This window comes from Elephantulus edwardii, unplaced genomic scaffold (genome assembly GCF_000299155.1).
Source record: "Elephantulus edwardii isolate Elephantulus edwardi_28Jun2011 unplaced genomic scaffold, EleEdw1.0 scaffold00433, whole genome shotgun sequence".
In the NCBI taxonomy this organism is placed as follows: Eukaryota; Metazoa; Chordata; class Mammalia; order Macroscelidea; family Macroscelididae; genus Elephantulus; species Elephantulus edwardii.
Genome location: NW_006400183.1, coordinates 137,663 through 145,536, shown reverse-complemented (window position 1 = coordinate 145,536; position 7,874 = coordinate 137,663). Strand labels below are relative to the sequence as shown.

General features: G+C 38.6%; 1 non-coding gene across 1 annotated transcript; it reads right to left on the bottom strand.

Annotated features, from left to right (window-relative positions):
• Nucleotides 1–7,421: 7,421 nt before the first annotated feature.
• Nucleotides 7,422–7,493, bottom strand: TRNAA-AGC. The gene has a single exon. It is a non-coding gene; the product is annotated as a tRNA-Ala (tRNA).
• Nucleotides 7,494–7,874: the final 381 nt, after the last annotated feature.

Sequence of the window (7,874 nt, the reverse complement as noted above, 5' to 3'; positions counted from 1 at the left end):
GTGTCAGAGACAGTGCGATTGGCACAGGACAGAGCAGAGTTTAGGGCTGTTGTACATAGGGTCGCTATGAGTCACAAGTGACTCGATGGCACATAACAACAACAACAACAACAACAACATTCAGTGTGATTATTGAGAGGCAAGGTTTTATTGCAATCATTTTGTTGAATTCTTTTTAGTGTTGTTGCTAATTACTTTGGTCCACCCTGCTTTCTATGGCACCTCTGTAATAAGGACATCTCTTAGTTTTTTCTGCAATGCTGGTCTTATTTTTACAAACTCTCTCAGGTTCTGTTTTTTTGGAAATATCTTGATCTCTCCTTCTTATTTAGTGGACAATTTTGCTGGGTACAATATTCTTGGTTAACAGTTGTGTTCTTTGAGTGTATATGTCATTCCACTGTCTTCTTGCTCACATGGTTTCTGCTGAGAAATTGGCACTTAATCTTTTTGCTCTCCCTTATAGGTTTTTCTTTGTTTCTGCCTCACTGCTTTCAGAATTCTCTCCCTATCTTGGACTCTGGAAAATTTTACTATGATATGCCTTAGTGTTTTTCTTTTGGGGTCAGTTCTATATGGTGTTCGTTCACCCAGCTTCTTGAATATATATTCTCTCATTCTTTATTATGCCTGGAAAGTTTTCCTCTAGTAATTCTTCCACAACTTATCTGGTGTCTTTATTTGCTTCTTCCTGTTCTGGTATTCCAATTATGTGCCTATCATTTCTCTTGATAGTGACCCACATTGTTCTTAGATTTTCTTCTTTTTACCTTCCTTTTTGATTCTGCTTTTTGTTCTAGCAGATCAGTGGTGACAATACTATCTTCTATTTCACTGGTTCTGTGTTTCAGCTCTTCAACTCTGTTCATATGTCTCTCCGTCATGTTGAAAGCATTTAAAACATTGGACCTCATATTTTAAATTGTGGTTTCTTGTTTTTCCAGTGCCAGTAATGCCTCATTTATTTTATCTGCATTGTTTTGGATTGTTGGGTTTGTTTGGTTTTTTTTTTTTTTAAGCTCTTCCTGGTTTTTGCTTGCAGTGTCCTGTAATTCTTCAAGTTTGTCTTTCAGCCATTGAAAATATTCAATCATTGTTCTTTTAACTTCTGTGTCAGAAAGTTCCATCAGACTTTCTGGCTTCAGGAAATCCATTGATACTGTGTCACTTTTGGAGGTGACATCTTGCTTTGGGCTTGTTGTAAATGTCAGGTAGATTTCTTCTTTCATGACATTGTTGTGGTAAAAGCTGTAGCCTGTTCTTGATCTGAAGTCACTGCTCCAGAAGAGGATTGGGTAGGCACTCAAGTGGATGCACGTAGAGTGGGCACATGTACAGACACATGCAGGGGCGGGGGGTGGGGTGGGAAGTGCATGCATGGGGGGGCATGTGCATGGGGATTTGAATGGAAAACCAGAAAGCCTTGGTTTTCCTCTAGAGAACTGGGTCTGCCACCAAAGTCGAGCTTCAGTGGTCTCACTCCCTTCTGCTAAGGTGAAGGGGTCCCAGAAATCAGCAGTGATCCCCTCCAAGTACCTCACTCAAATTCCCACTGTCCTGCTTGTTCCTGGTGGGTGGGTTCCACAGCAACTCACTGCTTCCTGCTGGCTTGCTGCCTTTCACTGATGCTTACTATTCTCTGATGAGGCTCTTTGTTCCCTACTGAGGCTCCCTGCTCCATAGCTCCCAAACTAATTGTTTTAATAATAGTTCTCACTCAAATTCTGGCTGTCGTGCTCACTCTGTACACGTCACTCTGTGCAAATTTATGCTAAATTATTAATCTAAATATTGGTAATTTTGTCCTGAATCAAGAATCAATATTACTGAAAAAAGTCCAAGTTGCTCTGAAGGAATTATGTAATGCCAGTTGAAGTGTTTCAGTAAAAAATATAGCCCTGAATGTGTTCACCACTTGATGGCAAGAAATTTGGAAGATAGCCAACTAACTAAAAGAGATCCATGCTTGTTCCCATTCTCAAGAAAGGCTATCCAATAGAATGTGGACATTATCAAACAATATCATTAATATGATGTGCAATCAAAATATTGCTGAAGTTCAATAAAGCACAGCTAGAACAGTACATAGAAAGAGAACTGCCAGATGTTCAAGCAGGATTTAGAAGAGGCTGTGGGACCAAGGATATCATTGCTGATGTCAAATGGACCATAGCTGAAAACAAAGAATATCAGAATTGTGCTTTATTTACTACACAAATGCATTTGACTGTGTGATCATAACAAATTATGGATCACTTAGAGAAGAACTGGAATCCTTGAACACTTAGGCTCAGACTAAGAAGTCATTGTGAGAACAGAGCAAGGGAACAGTACATAGTCTAAAATTAAGAAAGACATGTGTCAGGATTGTACCCTTTCTCCAGACCTATCCAATCTGAATGTTGATCAAATAGTTAGTGAAGGTGGACTCTATGAAGAGGACTGTGGCATCAGGATTGAAGAAAGAGTCACCTGTATTACACAGATGAAACAACCATGTTTGCTAAAAGTGAGGATGACTTAAAACACTTTCTGCAGAAGATCAAGCACTGCAGCCTTCAATATGGATTGCATCTCAGTGTTGAAAAAAAAAAGTCTTATCATTGGACCAATGGGTAACATCAGGATAGATGGAGAAAAGATTAAAACTGTCAGTGGCTTCATTTTAATTAGATCTACAATCAAGTACACTTTGTACTAGTAGTCAGGAGATCAAGAGACATACTGCACCAGGGAAGTCTTCAATCAGTGATGTCTTCCAATTATTGAGGAACAATGATGTTAGTTTAAAGACTAAGATACACTTGATTCAGATCCTAATTTTTTAAATCATTTGCTATGCTGCTGAGATCTAAACAATAAATAAGGATGATGGAATAATTGTTACCTTTGAACTGTGATGTTGGAGTACTGAATATCCCATGTACTGCCGAATGAAAAAGAAAAAGTATTTTTTAGAGAAGGTGCAACCAGAGTGCTTCTTTTAGGAAAGAATTGCGAAGATTCATCTCACACACTTTGGGCACATTGTTAAGGAGAGACTATTCTTTGGAAAGGTGGGAGGATAACGAAGGCAAAGACTCTGAGCCATGTGGATTGACGGAGTGACTGCAGCAATGAACTTGAGTGTGTCAGAGATCATGAGGTTGGCACAGAATAGGAAAGGGTCCAGATCTGTTCTTCATAGGGTCTCTGTGAGTCAATCTTAACTTGACAGCACTTGAAAACATGGTGAACAGTAACATCTGGGAGGTACTCACAAACATACAAGATCAAAAGGTCACCATTTGCCCAGCGAAAAAATAATAAGGCATGAAAAGATAGGCTGAAGGGATGAATGGAAATGAGAATGACAGAAAGGAATCACTGGGAAAAGTGATGTTACAACATGGACATTGTAGTTGATGCCACAAAACAAAGTATACATGACTGGTTGAATGGAAAACCAATTTACTCAGTAACCTTTTATTTCAATTACAGTAAAAAGTTAACAAAAGTACACTTCATATTATTTCAAGATTAATGGCTCAGTGAAAATGGTTTCGGTACAGGAAAAATGTGAAAATATATTTGCTTTGAAATATAATTTTTTATGTTTTCTTTTGCTGTTATTATGTGCCTGCCATTGAGTCAGAACTGACTCATAACTCACCTGCCAGTAGGTTTTCAGATGCTGTAAATCTCTCAGGAGGAGACTGCCCATCTTTCTCCATAAGAGCAACTGGTGGATTCAACACATCTTCCCTGAGTTGACTCCACAGCTCTTTAAACCCACTTGGCCACCAGAACGCCATTTTTTTTTCTCTTGTGAGTTATTGTTGTTGTCATCATCAGGCACCCTTATGACTCATAGCAACCCAATACACAATAGTTCTGACAACCGCCCTATCCTGAGCCAACTTCACTGTCTCTGACATGTCAATCCAGTTCTTCCTCCTCTGTGCTGACTCTCTACCCTTCCAAGTATGACATCTTTCTCCAACAACTGTTACCTCCTGGCAATATGCCCAAAATATATGAGATAGAGCTTCAAAATCCTTGCCTCTAAGAAGGAACTTAGTTTCACCCTCTCAAGAACAGATCCCACCACAACAGGATAGAGGTAAAATGGGCACAGGATATGAACAGACACTTCACCAAAGAAGGCATTCAGATGGCAAACAAACACATGAAGAAATGTTCAAAATCCCTAGCTCTAAGAGAGATGCAAATTAAAACAACTATGAGATATCATCTCACCACAGTCAGAATAGCAAAATTTAACAGAACAGCAAACATCAAATGCTGGTAAGGTTGTGGAGAAACTGGAACCCTTATTCACTGTTGGTGGAAGTATAAAATGGTGCAACTACTATGGAAGGCTGTATGGCGCTTTCTCAAAATGTTATAAATAGAAATACCATTTGACCCAGCAATTCCACTACTGAGAATATGCCCTAAAGAGATCAGAACTGCCAAACAAGCAGATATATGCACACCTATGTTTATTGCTGCTTTGTTCACAATAGCAAAGAACTGGAAACAACCCAAGTGCCCATCAACAAATGAATGAATAGAGAAGCTCTGGTATTTTCGCACAATGGAATACTATGCGGCATTGAAAAACAAGGAACTCATGAAATATTATGCAAAATGGATGACCCTAGAGGACATTATGCTGAGTGAAATATCTCAGTCACAAAAGGACAAATATTGCATAGGGCCACTGTTGTAAAATGGGACTGACATCGGGGTTGAGGGAAGACAGAGAAGGAGGGGAAGAATGATGTAAACGGCATTGAAACATATGAGGGAGAGAACTGGTTAAAAGGGATATATAATTGGGTATTATTGTCATAACAGGAGTCCATAATGAAGGCTGCACAGTGAAGTGGACTTCGGGGAAAGGATTGTATAACAATGAAAGAGTTTTTCTTTACAAAGAGACAAGTGTAGTGGGGGCCAAGGGGTGGGCAGGGAGAAAATAATGACTGGAAACCCTAAGTCTCTGTAAACTGTCATTAAAATTAATTTAAAAAATAGGAAAAAAAAGAACAGATCCCTTTGTTCTCTTGACAGTCCATAGAATGTTTAATACTCTTCTCTAGCACCACAACTCAAAAGCATTGATTTTTCTTCTGTCATTCTTAGTCATTGTCCAGCTCTCAGACGCATAGCAACCAATTGAGATGACTATGGCCTGGATCAGGCACACCTTAGTCTCCAGACTGACCTCATTGGTCTTTAGCACCCTGGAGAGATCACTAACAGTAGACTTTCCCAGTGCAAATCACCTTTTGATTTCCTGACTGCTCATGCTAAGGGCGTTGATTGTGGATCCAAGCAAGATGAAATTGTTAGCAACCTCAATCTTTTCTCCATCTATCATGATGTTACCTACTAATCCTGTGGTGAGGAGTTCCATTTTCTTGATATTTGATTACAAATTATTGCCATACTTTATCAGAAAATTTCATACTTCTGATCTTATTTTTCTCTGTGTTAAGATGAGTTTCTTAAATAATTTTTAAATTGCTATGTTTCTATTTCTTAGCAGTACTGGAAACTAAAACAAACAAGCAGAAACAATTAAATTATATGGTAACAGTACATAAAAAGAAAGAACATAACATTGAGGCTATTTATTCCTCTGAGGTGGACACCATTTTCTTGAAAAGGTGGAAGGCCAGCAAAAGAGAGCAAAGTCCTCAATGAGATGGATTGACACAGTGACTGCAGCAATGGGCTCAAGTGTGTCAGAAAAAATGAGGATCACACAAAGCAGGACAGGGTTTAGTTCTGTTGTTCATAGGGTTGCTGTGAATTGCATCCAACTTGAATTTTATCTAACAGCAACAACAGTGATATTGAGCATCTTTCCATGCGCTTATTGTCTATTTGTATATCTTCTTTGGAGCAATATCTATTATTTGCCTACATTTAAATTTGGCTACTTGTCTTTTTACTATTGAGTTGTGAGTTCTTTATAAATTTTAGATACACATCATTTATCAGTTAAATGGTTTGCAGATATTTTATCCTATTTCACATTATTTTATTTTATATCTTTTTAATTATGTTCTTTGACACAAAAGTTTTCTAATATCTTAAGATTATATCAGAGTTACATTATTATAGACTTATAATAAATATTGGCAAGACCAATGTTACTGACTAAATGGCAATGTGGGTAAGATGACCTAACCTGAAACAAGCAGAAGATGAGCTTCAGAGCACCATATTTTCATACACCCTTCAGACTTTTTTTGGCAGAGGGTCAAGCGATACAAGAACTGAATCTAACCGAGGAGATCCAAACATTAAGGAGTGACGTAAAATAATATCAGTCATTACTCTCTTTTTGATAGGTTTCTGTACTTGGAGCAATTTAGCATGCATAGTTCCCCAAACAGGTCAACAGGTCCCTGACTTAACCACAGCCAGGCAGGAACTGTTTCTAACTCTGGGGCTGCTGGAAGCCAAATTGAGAGGGTTGAAGGGGGTGCAGGAAAGAAGCCACAGAAAAGCTTTGGTTAAAAGTTCCTTCGTTGGCTACCATAACAGTATCTCAAATTGGAAGATTACACTAAAGCACCAACATAGAAGATATGCTGCGATTTCCGAGTGTAAGACCTCAACAAAAACAAGACCTTCAACCAAACACACAAAAGAACTAGTCAAATAAAGTCCTCGCCCCATAAATTCTACCAAAGGCGAAACGTTAGAGGTGGGTTTTTAGAAAAGACATTCCAAGTGTGTAATTTCAGAATTACTGAGGTAAATTTACAAAGTTCGGTTGAGATGAATGTAAGCCGTAGACCAGTAGCCATCAAGTCGATTCCAGGCTGAATCGATCAGAGTACAAAGGCTCAATTTCACCAAAGTGAAAAATGCAACCATCAAAGGAAAGACGTGTCTGTAGGAAGGGTCTATTGTAGCCTTTGTGTTCCTTTTCTGAGAAAATGGCCATATTTTGAGACACTGAATTTGCCCAGCTTTTTATTAACCCAGGTTTGGAAAGAGCCTGCTTTCTTACCAGTGGCCCTCAGGAGAAATCCATCTTTCTTTCTTTCACTTAGCCCCACGATGTGAAACTGCGACAGGAGCAGTTCTCCGTCCCATCCCCCACCTCAGCCTGCAGCAGCTAGACTAAGTGAAAACATTCATTTGTTGGCGAATTTGGCGATTTAAGACTTATATACATAAATAGTGTATATTTTTTTCTCTCTCTTTGTCTCTCACAACAAAGGATGAAGTCACTCGGTTTCAGTCCCTCGATTTCGACAATGCTTATAAGCTGATTGGAGTGAGTGGGGGAGGAAAACCCGAAAATGAAAAGGGAGTGACAATGGTAACAGGAACAAAATATAAGCATTTGGCGACAAATGACAGATCAATCACAATCTAGAAAAATGATTCGTGAAAAGCAATGCAAAAGGAACTGGAGATGCTGGGGATCGAACCCGGGACCTCATGCATGCTAAGCATGCGCTCTACCACTGAGCTACATCCCCACCACAACTGCTTGCTTATTTCCAAATCAATATCATGTACTAAATGAGACATTCCCTTAAAAGTTTTTTTCTTCATTTATATTTATTCTTCATTAATAAGAGCTAACCTTTTTCACCTCTGTATTTGTAGAAATTCACTAAGAAATCATGATCAACCTATAGCCTATAGCATCTTGTCACTGACAAAAACACAATAGAAATGAAGATTATGGGACTGGATCAGAAACATTCTCCGAGATCTTCATAGAGTATTTTTTTCTTTTGAAAAATCTTGGGCGATTTTTCAAGGTGATTACAAGGCAAGGGTTGTTGGTTATCCTTTTGGATACTAATTGCTAAATTGTTATCTTTAATTGTAGCACAAGTACTTATTACACCTAG